Source organism: Malaclemys terrapin, chromosome 11 (assembly GCF_027887155.1).
Source record: "Malaclemys terrapin pileata isolate rMalTer1 chromosome 11, rMalTer1.hap1, whole genome shotgun sequence".
In the NCBI taxonomy this organism is placed as follows: domain Eukaryota; kingdom Metazoa; phylum Chordata; order Testudines; family Emydidae; genus Malaclemys; species Malaclemys terrapin.
The window spans coordinates 1,471,555-1,483,833 of record NC_071515.1 but is presented as its reverse complement, the minus strand read 5'-3'; the positions used below and the strand labels follow the sequence as shown (position 1 = coordinate 1,483,833).

The 12,279-nt window shown below is 42.9% G+C and overlaps 1 protein-coding gene across 12 annotated transcripts in view; it reads left to right on the top strand.

The window, feature by feature from the left end:
- The window catches only part of ADARB1 (adenosine deaminase RNA specific B1), a 251,304-nt gene that overhangs the window by 88,066 nt on the left and 150,959 nt on the right, over window positions 1-12,279 (top strand). For 5 of the 12 annotated variants that reach the window (XM_054043493.1, XM_054043488.1, XM_054043490.1 and 2 more), the window contains one exon: window positions 5,086-5,269. The exons of the other annotated variants lie outside the window; for them this stretch is intronic. The gene's annotated coding sequence lies outside the window, so the exon portion shown is untranslated. The remainder of the gene's footprint in view (window positions 1-5,085; window positions 5,270-12,279) is intronic. 12 annotated transcript variants of the gene reach the window in all.

Below are 12,279 nucleotides of genomic sequence, written 5' to 3'. Positions count from 1 at the left end.
AAAAACAACCCAGGTAACTACAGACCAGTTAGTTTAACTTCTGTGCCAGGGAAGATAATGGAGCAAGTAATTAAGGAAATCATCTGCCAACACTTGGAAGGTGGTAAGGTGATAGGGAATAGCCAGCATGGATTTGTGAAGAACAAATCATGTCAAACCAATCTGATAGCTTTCTTTGATAGGATAACGAGCCTTGTGGATAAGGGTGAAGCGGTGGATGTGGTATACCTAGACTTTAGTAAGGCATTTGATACGGTCTCGCATGATATTCTTATCGATAAACTAGGCAAATACAAATTAGATGGGGCTACTATAAGGTGGGTGCATAACTGGCTGGATAATCGTACTCAGAGAGTTGTTATTAATGGTTCCCAATCCTGCTGGAAAGGCGTAACGAGTGGGGTACCGCAGGGGTCTGTTTTGGGACCGGCTCTGTTCAATATCTTCATCAACGACTTAGATATTGGCATAGAAAGTACTCTTATTAAGTTTGCGGATGATACCAAACTGGGAGGGATTGCAACTACTTTGGAGGACAGGGTCATAATTCAAAATGATCTGGACAAATTGGAGAAATGGTCTGAGTTAAACAGGATGAAGTTTAACAAAGACAAATGCAAAGTGCTCCACTTAGGAAGGAAAAATCAATTTCACACATACAGAATGGGAAAAGACTGTCTAGGAAGGAGTACGGCAGAAAGGGATCTAGGGGTTATAGTGGACCACAAGCTAAATATGAGTCAACAGTGTGATGCTGTTGCAAACAAAGCAAACATGATTCTGGGATGCATTAACAGGTGTGTTGTGAGCAAGACACGAGAAGTCATTCTTCCGCTCTACTCTGCTCTGGTTAGGCCTCAGCTGGAGTATTGTGTCCAGTTCTGGGCGCCGCATTTTAAAAAAGATGTGGAGAAACTGGAAAGGGTCCAAAGAAGAGCAACAAGAATGATTAAAGGTCTTGAGAACATGACCTATGAAGGAAGGCTGAAAGAATTGGGTTTGTTTAGTTTGGAAAAGAGAAGACTGAGAGGGGACATGATAGCAGTTTTCAGGTATATAAAAGGGTGTCATAAGGAGGAGGGAGAGAACTTGTTCACCTTAGCCTCTAAGGATAGAACCAGAAACAATGGGTTTAAACTGCAGCAAGGGAGGTCTAGATTGGACATTAGGAAAAAGTTCCTAACTGTCAGGGTGGTTAAACACTGGAACAAATTGCCTAGGGAGGTTGTGGAATCTCCGTCTCTGGAGATATTTAAGGGTAGGTTAGATAAATGTCTACTAGGGATGGTCTAGGCAGTATTTGGTCCTGCCATGCGGGCAGGGGACTGGACTCGATGACCTCTCGAGGTCCCTTCCAGTCCTAGAATCTATGAATCTATGAATCTATGAATCTATGAGTAAGGGTTAATTGGTTTGTGTTTATTATCTGGACTATTATGGTTCCTTAGCAGATCAAAACTTTAATCCTGGGGTGTGACTGCCTTAGCTGTTTGGCCTTTTTCTGATGATTTGTCATGGCTAATGCTTACAAGATGGGAGGGTTGTTAATGTTGTGTAACAGAACTCGGTCCTTGCTGGCATTGTGTGGAGTAAGGGCATACTCCAGTTTCCTAGCTGAATGCTCCGATTGTGTGGGCTTCAAGTCTGTAGCTGAGAAGCAGAGAGATGTGCTAGAGGCTTTACTGTTTGCAAGGTGCATTCAAATTGAGCACTAGAGATTTGCCTTGTTCTGGTCTGATCTTGGTTGGAGCATTGTGTAATCTAACTCTGTGAATTTAGGGGCAAATCAAACAATAAATATGCAAACTTAGAGTAGTTCTTTCAAGACTGTACAATATGCGTATTTACTAACCAAAGGAAAGGTTAATAAGATACCCAATCTGGTAAATGTTACTAAAGATTATGGTTTTGTAACTCCTACTTAAAAATGAAGCCAACAGCCCTGAAAACTTGCCAGCTGGGACAGAATGCAGCAGACCATTGCAACGTATCTCCCTCTTTGCACTAGCTCCTCATTGAATACAGTAATATTTAGTATCTCTGTTGTGATATTTGAAGTCCTCTGTGGGTTTGACTCAAACTGCCTGAGAAGATGTTTAGGGCACAACTGCCTGTTACTCTGTTTTTTTACAGTAATTTACACAATGGGGCTTCTGCGTGTGACTGCAACTACGAATAAAATAATCAGTTTAATATTTACTGACTAAAATAAATCATGGCTGTTTATTCCGTGTAGTGTTGCAGAGTGAATACAGTTGTGGGGGAGTAAGATTATATTTTGGTTCATGAAACAACAGATTTGTCAAATTTAAGTTCCGTTTCCAGAGTCTCTATTATTAGTGGCGATATATAAGGCTATATTATGTTTATGGGTCTCTCATCTTTTTGTGAAGCTGCCCTTTTTCTATGTAGAACTGTAAAATCCCCTTTTCAGAGATTTTAGAGAAATTCAAACTTTCTGCTGGTGTTTCACTGTCATATGTGCAGAGACAAGCCTGAAAGCTGTGGATGGGACTTAGTTGTCTCTCCAAGGTAGGGCTGAGCCTTCAGGAGGGAGGGAGGTCTGAGGCTGGGGTGGAGCCCGCTTGACCTGCTCTTGAGCTCTCAGAGACTTAGTCTGCAGTTCATATCGCTGAGAGCAGAGTGGAGAAGGGAAAAGAAAATGCAGGAGCTGAGAAGAAAGGGGGCACTCATCTCTCCCAAATAAAATGGTACTGGTTTCTCATGTGGACAGAAGGGCTGGGTCCTCTTTCTGCTAAGTTCTTGTTCTTCATGTAGTGTCTGTATGGATGCTCCACTGTAGGTGCATCTGTGCCCCTGCTCCTCTAATTGGAGATTTTAGGTAGCAGCGTCTGTTTGGCTTGCGCATGCGCCCTCCCTCATGATTTGCCTCGAGGCTATCTAGTGCTGTGCAGGTGAATTGCCCTCAGTCCCTTCTCGACTGCCTTTGGCCTTGAATGGAGTAGGTAGTTCTCTTCCTTTTTCTGTGTCATAAGAATACTTATGCAGTAGAACCTCAAAGATACAAACACCAGAGTTACGGACTGACCGTAAAGAAATCTGATGAGGTTCAACAAGGACAAGCGCAGAATCCTGCACTTAGGACGGAAGAATCCCATGCACCGCTACAGATTGAGGACCAACTGGCTAAGCAGCAGTTGTGCAGAAAAGGACCTGGGGATTACAGTGGATGAGAAGCTGGATACGAGTCAGCAGTGTGCTCTTGTTGCCAAGAAGGCTAATGGCATATTGGGCTGCATTAGTAGGAGCGTTGCCAGCAGATCGAAGGAAGTGATTATTCCCCTCTGTTCGGCACTTGTGAAGCCACATCTGGCGTATTGCGTCCAGTTTTGGTCCCCCCACTAATGAAAGGAGGTGGACAAATTGGAGAGAGTCCAGCGGAGGGCAACAAAAATGATTAAGGGGGTGGGGCACATGACTTATGAGGAGAGGCTGAGGGAATTGGACTTATTTAGTCTGCAGAAGAGAAGTGTGAGGGGGGATTTGATAGCAGCCTTCAACTACCTGAAGGGGGAGGGGTTCCAAAGAGGATGGAGCTAGGCTGTTCTCAGTGGTGGCAGCTGACAGAACAAGGAGCAATGGTCTCAAGTTGCAGTGGGGCAGGTCTAGGTTGGATATTAGGAAAAACTATTTCACTAGGAGGGTGGTGAATGGGTTACCTAGGGAGGTGGTGGAATCTCTATCCTTAGAGGTTTTTAAGGCCTAGCTTGACAAAGCCCTGGCTGGGATGATTTAGTTGGTGTTGGTCCTGCTTTGAGCAGGGGGTTGGACTAGATGACCTCCTGAGGTCTCTTCCAACCCTAATATTCTATGATTCTATTACCGGTCAACCGGACACCATGGGAACTGGAAGTAAGCTATCAGGCAGCAGCAGAGACAAAAAAACCCACCACCAACAAAACAAACCAGCAAATACTCTACTGTGCCTGTATTGTACCTTAAAGGTAGGCACATCTGGGCTGCCTGTCCCCATCCTCACCCCCTACTCCCCACGGCGCGGGACAGCCACTTACAGGAAGGAGGTGGTGAACACTGTTTTCCCCTCTCCCTCCCACCCTGGCTGGGAAGGGGACAAGCTTGCAAGCTCAGAGCCCAGTAAAGCATTTCTAGTTGCCATTACCTGAGGTTGAAGGATAGGAGAAATTGTGTCCCTGATGGCATACCTGCCCTTCATGGTCTTTTTTAAAGACAAAGTCACATTGAGGCTGCATCCCAAATTTCTCCGTAAAGTAGCCTCCCCACCTTTCATATGAATCAACTAATCTATCTTCCCATTTTTTCCAAAAATATCATCGTAACAACAGGGAGGCAATTCCATATATGCCATATGTAAGAAAAGCCCTACTATTTTATTTGGACAAGACTAAGAACTTTAGGAAGTCTCCTAAACTCTTCCTTTCATTCGCGGAAAGATACAAAGGTTCTGCAATATTAGCTCAAAGACTCTCCAAATGGGTCTCCGGTTGCATTAATCACTGTTACCAGGCGTGCAACCTGATGCTCCTGTTGGGAGCTTGCACGCACTCCACGAGATCAGTTTCTACCTTAGAAATGTTCTCATCTTGGAAATTTGTAGAGCAGCGACCTGGGCCTCTGCCCATGCGATCACTGGAGACTCAGCCTCAAATGCCATCTTCGGCTCCATAGTACTGTCTTCAATAATAGACCCCTCTCTGAAGCCACAGTCCTCCATAGGGGATGCTGCTGTGAAGTCACCTACAGTGAAGCAACCATAGAAACACTACTTGAAGAAGAAGTTACTCACTTATGCAGTAACAATTGTTCTACGAGATGTGTCCCTATAGGTGCTCCACAACCTTCCCTCCTCCCCTCTACTTCGGAGTTGATAAGGGTCTCTGCGGTAGAGAAGGAACTGAGGTTCACCCACGCAGCACTAGATCGCCTCGAGGGAAACCACAAGGACACATGCGTGGGCCGAACAGACACTGCTACCTAAAATATCTGATTAGAGGAGCAGGGGCGCAGATATACCTACAGTGGACACACATCTCGAAGAACCATTGTTATTGCACAAGGTGAGTAACTTCTTCTTTTCTTTTCCAGATTCCCACTGCTGTGATCAATTTAGAAGAGGGTCTCCCAACCACTGTTAATAAATAGTATCCATCTTCTGTGAATCGAAGTGGGAATTCCCATTCTCACGAATAGTTTTTCCTCTTCCACATTTCTGAATGGTTTAATCCTCCACAGGTCCATACAGACATTAGCTATCTTCCTTGCTCTACAGGTAAGCGACTACTGACATACTTTTAAATTGATTCTTGCTGTTCATTGTATGAGAAAATTAAGTTAACCCTTTTGAGTTGTAAGAAGGTAAAAATATTTTTCCTGGTCTGAGTAATACATCTCCCTACTTTCTTCTCCCCTCCCACCATGTGTCACTTATTGTGAACTCTGATCATTCAAATTTAGCCTGGAATAATTTACCAATAAAAGTAGTGCCTTAAGTTCAGGGCTTTATTTGGGTGGGGAAGGTGGGAAAGTATATTGATAGTCCTAAGCTCTGGCAGGAAACCAGATTCCATTCTCTCAAAACACAATTTATGGTGGACTCTACAGAGGTGGAAAATGTGGTCATCTAGACTGCTTCAGTCTGGTTCACCCATGAGCAGAGCTGGATTAAATAATAAACACAGAAGACACATGACTAGAACCTCAGTTGGCAGTCGTGTGATGGCAGAATCTGAGCTTTCCCTTTTTCTTTTTTAAATAAGGGACATGGGAGTGTTTCTAGTCCTCATGATTGTGAAGGAAAAAACTTGAGAATGTAAACTGAATGTAACCAACGCATGATGTCTGCCTCAGCCTGCACGCAGCATTTAGCAGAGGGGGGAGCAGCAGCCCCTGCAGTCAGAAAGAAAACTACCTGTCCCAACTCTTACCACCAGAGAAGACCAGGCCTCTGCTGCTCTACACTCATAGAAATGTACGGCTGGGAGGGACCTCAAGAAGTCATCAAGTCTAGCCCCCTGCACTGAGTCAGGACCTAGTAAACCTAGACCATCCCTGACAAGTGTTTGACTAACCTGTTCTTAAAAGCCTCCAATGATGGGAATTCCACAACCTCCCTTGGAAACCTATTCTTGTGCTTAACTACCCTTATAGTTGGGAAGCTTTTGCCTAATATCTAACCCAAATCTTGCCGCTGATCAACCATATTACTTCTTGTCTATCTTTAATGGACATGGAGAACAATTGATCACCATCCTTTTTATAATGGTTTTCAACATAGCCGAAGACTTATCAAGTCCCTCCTCTGTCTTCTTTTCTCAAGACTTAACATGCTCAATTTTTTTTAACCTTTTCTCATAAGTCAGGTTTCCTAAATCTCTTATCATTTTGTTGCTCTCCTCTGGACTCTCTTCAGCTTGTCCTCATGTTTCCTAAAGTGTGGCATCCAGAATTGGACACAGTATTCCAGCTGAGGCCTCACCATTGCCAAGTAGAGCAGGACCTCTCGTGACTTACATACAACAATCCTGTTAATACACCTCAGAATATTAGCCTTTTCACAACTGCAGCACATTGTTGGCTCATATTCAATTTGTGATGCACTATAACCCTCAGATCCTTTTCAGCAGCACCTAGCAGTTAGTCCCCATTTTGTAGCTGTGCATTTGACTTTTTCCTTTCTTAGTGTAGTACGTTGGACTTATTGCTATTGAATTTCATCGTGTTGATTTGAGACTAATTCTCTTATTTGTCAAGGTCATTTTGAATTCTAATCTTGTCCTTCAAAATGCTTACATCCCTTCCCAGCTTGGTGTCATCTGCACATTTTATAAGCATACTCTCTGATCCATTATCCAAGTCATTAATGAAAATATTGACTAGTACTGGACCCAGGACTGACCTCTGCAGGATGACAGTAGCTATGCTCTTGCAGTTTGACAGCAAACCATTGATACCTACTCAGACTACTGACTTTCTACCAGAATGGATGTGGTCAGTTTAGGAGGGTGTCTTGGATGTCTTTCTGGGTTCTGTGATGTTGACTTCTCCTTGATGGGACTCAGATGCCCTTCTGGGCTCCTCTGGCCTTTTGGTTCTAGGATTCAGCTGGGAGTAGTGGTGAGGAAGGATGGTGGTTCCCTCCCATGCATCATCCGTGTGTTGCACCAAAATGAGAACTCTTACAATAGATTATTCCTCTCATTTCTTACAGTCTTTGATCAGCAGTGAAATAGTGAAGTGCTCATATGTAAATAGTCATCACTGGGCATGCAAGTTAATGCTCCATTGAGAGAAATGGGAAAGTTCACACTTCTCTTAGTACTGGTTTTCGGCTTTCTGCAGACCCAGGTAGACTTCACTATGTTAGTTACATTCATTTAGTTTGAAAGTTTCCTTCTGAACCATAAGGGTTAGAGCCTTTATGATTAAAAATAATAATAATAAATCTGAGATTCTGGAGAACAAGATTGCAACCTTAGAGGGGAAAATTGCTTGATTGTTGACCTACTCAACTTGAGCCCGAATAATTTTTATCAGAGTTTTAGGAAAATTTGAAGATGCAGTGAGAGAATGCACAGTATAAAGAAAACATCATTTGAAAGGGCATGCCTATCAAAATACATGCTATCAAAATACAGTTTTTCAATTACTTAAGTCATCTGTTCATTTTTGGTAACATGTTGGCTACCAGTTGGCCAAAGCTTACCTTATCACAAAACTCTGATCTGTAGTTTTGTGTGTGTGTGTGTGTGTGTGTGTGTGTGTGTGTGTTGGGGAGAAGGATGGGAATGACACATATGTCATAGTGACAGAATAATGAGGTAGGAAAATGTAGGGCAGCCGCTGCAGAATTTAGTCTCACTGTGTGGTAGAATACATGGGGTCCTACGTAATCCCTCTGATAGCATATGTTATCTTCCCCTGTAGTGTTTGGTCTATGTAGAGGATAACTGTTTTAACTGTTTACAATTGGTATCAGTTATTCCTTTAGTCTGATGTGGATATAGAGCCTGTTGTCAAACATTGTTGAATTACCAGGCGTGGGGGTTCAGTATAGTTTCACATGCTATAAACCCTGTTTTCTTCAGTGTATGTAATTTTCTAGCCTTTTTATAAACAATGTTAATGTTGCAATATCCAACACTCAAAAGTTAGAATCTGTGTGTAGTGTTAATCCATCTATGCAAAACAAAGTGTCTGTATACATACTCATGTTTATATTATGTTCTTCGAGTGATTGCTCATGTCGATTCCAAGTAGGTGTGTACGCGCCGCGTGCACAGTCACCGGAAGGTTTTTCCCCTAATGGTACCCGATGGGTTGGCTGTGGAGCCCCATGAAGTTGCATCTTCATGGAGGTGTATATAGGTCCCTGCTGACCCATCGCCTCTTCAGTTTTTTCTTACTGCCAGTGATGGTCGTTGGAGTAGCTCCTCTCTTGCTAACTGCAAGCGATCCCTTGGTGGACTTTTTTCTCATTGTTATCTGTAAATAGTTAAAATTTTAGAGTTAGTTAGTTCAAATAGTCTAGTTAGTTTCATCCCTAGGTAGCATCTGACCCCAAGCCCAGTACTTTGGTGCGGAGCATGACGGCCTTGGTAAGAGAAACCACGGTGCCAAGAAAGGACTCTGGCTCCAGGGAGTCTCAGCACCGCCATTCTCCAGCGCCAAAGACCTCCTCCAGTGCAAGTGCCTGGCACTGTTCCTTTCACCGGTGCCACACAAGAAGAAGAAAATGGAGAGAGGTCTCTTTCCCATTAAAGTAGTGGAGCAATGAGGCACCAGCAGGGTGTGTCCTGTGCTGGGACACCCTGCTCCGGCTCCGACTCAGCTGGCACGGTTGACTCCAGCCTCAGGGGGAGGTCTGTTGTGTCCGATTCTAGTGGACTCCCTGGTGCGGGAGAGTTGGGAGGAGGACATAGACCTTCCTTTTACACCGGACACTTTTGAAGCAGCTAAGGACCTCGTTGCAAGGAAGGTGCAGTCACTGGCACCGGTGCCGCAAAGAGGCACCGTGCCCTCTAGGCTCTAGCTGATGATGATAAGGCACCACTCATCCTCACCTTGACACCGCTCCCTGGAACCGTCTCGTTCTGCACCATCTTGGTTGCCGAGGTTGGAGTCCTCATCGGACTTGGAGGTATAGTCGCCTCTAGGTGAAGCCGGCATTGTTCCCGGTATCGCTTGAGGCAAGAGGAAGAGCAGCTGCTACCCATGTTGTCCTGGCCTCCACAGTGGCAGGCGCTGGCTCAGTATCTCTTCTGGACCCCATGGGCCTACCACCATGTCCAAGGGCCAGGGTCCAGATCCTTGTTGGTGCCTTCAGAGGCATGGGTCCCTCCATCATCGACTCCAGTAGCCTGGGAACCTCCACAAGGGCAGGAGATGGGCATGCAGGTCGACACTGGGGCCGGTACCGAGATGGGTGCAGGCCCGGGAACCAGCGCCAGCCCCTGCACCACACAGGGAGTTTCAATGCAAGGGGATCCCCACAAACCAGAGGGGCAGGAAGACTCAGTGCCCCCGCGGGCATCTTCCTCATGCTTCCCAGATGAAGCGGTGGCGGGCACCACCACACTGCCTGCCATGGACACCAGGGCACACCAAGAGTTGCTCAGGAGGGTGGCTCAAAACTTGAGCATGCACATGGAGGAGGTCTCAGAGGAGACTGACCCTATGGTGGATATTCTGTCCCTGAAGGTCCTTCAAGGGTGGCTTTGCCCCTCATTTAGACTATCCATAACACGACTAAGGTGTTGTGACAAACACCTGCCTCTCTTCCCTCCATGGCGAAAGGGGTAGAGAAGAAATATTTTGTGCCCTCCGAGGAGCTACTTGTTTAGCCATCCTCATCTGGGTACTCTGGTGGTGGAGGGGGCCAACCAGAAAGAAAGACAGGAACAACTGGGGCCGACCCCTAAGCAAAGAGTTCTATACAGACCGCCATGAAGGTTCGACTCCAGGGGGCTCCACAGCCACCGACGGGTACCACTATGGAAACACCTTCTGGCGACTGTGCACGCGGTGCACAGATACCTACTTGGAACGGACATGAGCAACACATCTCAAAGAACAACAGTTACGAAAGGTATGTAACCGGTTTTTTTTACAGCTATCCATATATACACATAATATATGCATATTTATTTGTGTAAAATATAAGCATATACATATCTGTGTGCGGTATATAAAGTTGAAAGCTAAAACTACACTAGTGCTGCATTAAGTTGGAACAGTTAAAATGAGTCAACAAAAGTCAAAATGAAGATTCATGCATGAACTTCAATATGTTACTTATGCCTATTGTGTAGTGTTTTTGTTTTTCTTGCCACATTATACCTTTAATATATTGTTCAGATAATTGCTATAAAATATAAAGGAAGGGGTACAGTCTGAGTTAACCTTGCTGTTGGAACCTTATCTTTTGGGTTTTCTTGCTTAATTTTACTCTAACGGCGATACAGGTTATTTCCATTTTATAATGGTGAAAGGAAAAGACAGACTTTAACTAGTTGGTGTGTTGTTGGTGTCCTCATCTCTGGAAATACATGTTCAGTTTCATAAACCTGTCCCTCCTTGCTCTCTCATTTTCAAAACAATATGTAAGGGTTAATTGTCACATGTGCCTCTTGCGGATAGTAGGAATGAACTGCAGTGTTTAGTATACTGTGCCGTTAATCCTGCAGTTTGATGAATGGACCTTGAATAGACAAGGAGAGTTTGTAGTCCTGACATGTAAACATAGAGTTAACTGTTCTCATTGCTTCTATGACTTACTGAAATAAATCACTGTATTAATACAGTGAGTTATTGAGACAGAGCGAGATTTAGCACTCTGGCAACCTGAGCTGACTGTGGATTGTAGCACTTAGCCTGCATGGCATCTCTGCTAACTGGGACTTTGAACATGGGGACCTTCTTCGGCATTGTGAGGCGTCGCTATAAAAGGAGGCGTAAGAAACGTTCTGAGAGGAAAGGTAGTATATTAATTTTTGTACTGTCAAAGCAGAATAGTGGTGAGCTTTTATAAATAGAAAAATGCATTGTAGAAATGTTTTCAGATTATACTGAAATGTAAATACAAAATACAACATTTTTTCATACATATCTTTAAAAAATAAATTCTGTAACACTTTTTAAATTATGTTTGAGTATTGAACACGAAAAGCAATAAGCTTCAAATGGAAATCAATTTTCCAATATATTTCACTTGGCTTCCAGGCTTTCAAAATTCAAAATATTTATTTTTAGACAAACATGTGGAAGTCTTAAAGTTGCACAGCTTTTTGTATTTTACTGCTTGTTTTATCCCCAATGAATTGTTTCATGTCTCAGATTGTAAGCTGACTGTCTTGTCACTGGATATTCATTAATCGGTTCACAAAATGAGCTTTTTCTGTCTTTAAAATTAGCCTGTCTTGAACAGCAAGTATAAATCAGAGCTACTAAAAGTCTCCTTTATCTTTTAGCTACATTTGTAAGAAATCTGTAAAGTATCCAAACTATTAAAATCTCATTTAGATTGCATTGCTATTCTTCTAGCTACACCTTTGCTGTTTAACACATTTAGATTAGGTAAAGAAGGAATTCTTTTATTCCTTAAAATCTGACAACTAGTTACATATCTCTTGAAAACAAAGTGCATTATTGAGAACCCTGGTATAGGCTCGTTATAATTTCTTGAAGTATTTTGTACTGTTTGTATCTTTGTATAATTGGAAAATACTGAATTGTCTCTGGAGAATGAGATATCTTGAAAAACAGAACATTTCACATATGGCACTTCATAAAAATATATAAATCTTATAGAAAGGTGTAATTCTGCTGCTGTAAATGTTATTTTTCTGATTCCATTTGTATCTGTGAATATCTGTAACTCTTCTGGATGTCATTTTTGTATCTGGTTGATCGATATGGCTGGCATGTAATGTATTTAGAATTACAAGCATTCTTGTCAAATGCTGCTATTTGTATTTTAGAATATGGCAGTAGATACAGCCCTATACAGATGACATTAACTACAGTAACTGTATTTACTTACCATATCTATTTTGTGTTTGTGATTAAATATATCAAGTAATTCTAATACAGTGATCATATTATATTTGAAAAATATAGCAGAAGACTTTACTAACTGAAGCAATATCTCTAGGGAAAAATAATGGCTTTGCAAACTGTAATTAGGTTTTTCATCATTTAGATTCCATAAGTGGTAATGAATTTGTATAAAAACTGAGTAACTCAACCCAAATCACTAACAAAGTTGAGTATACCAAGAGCCGG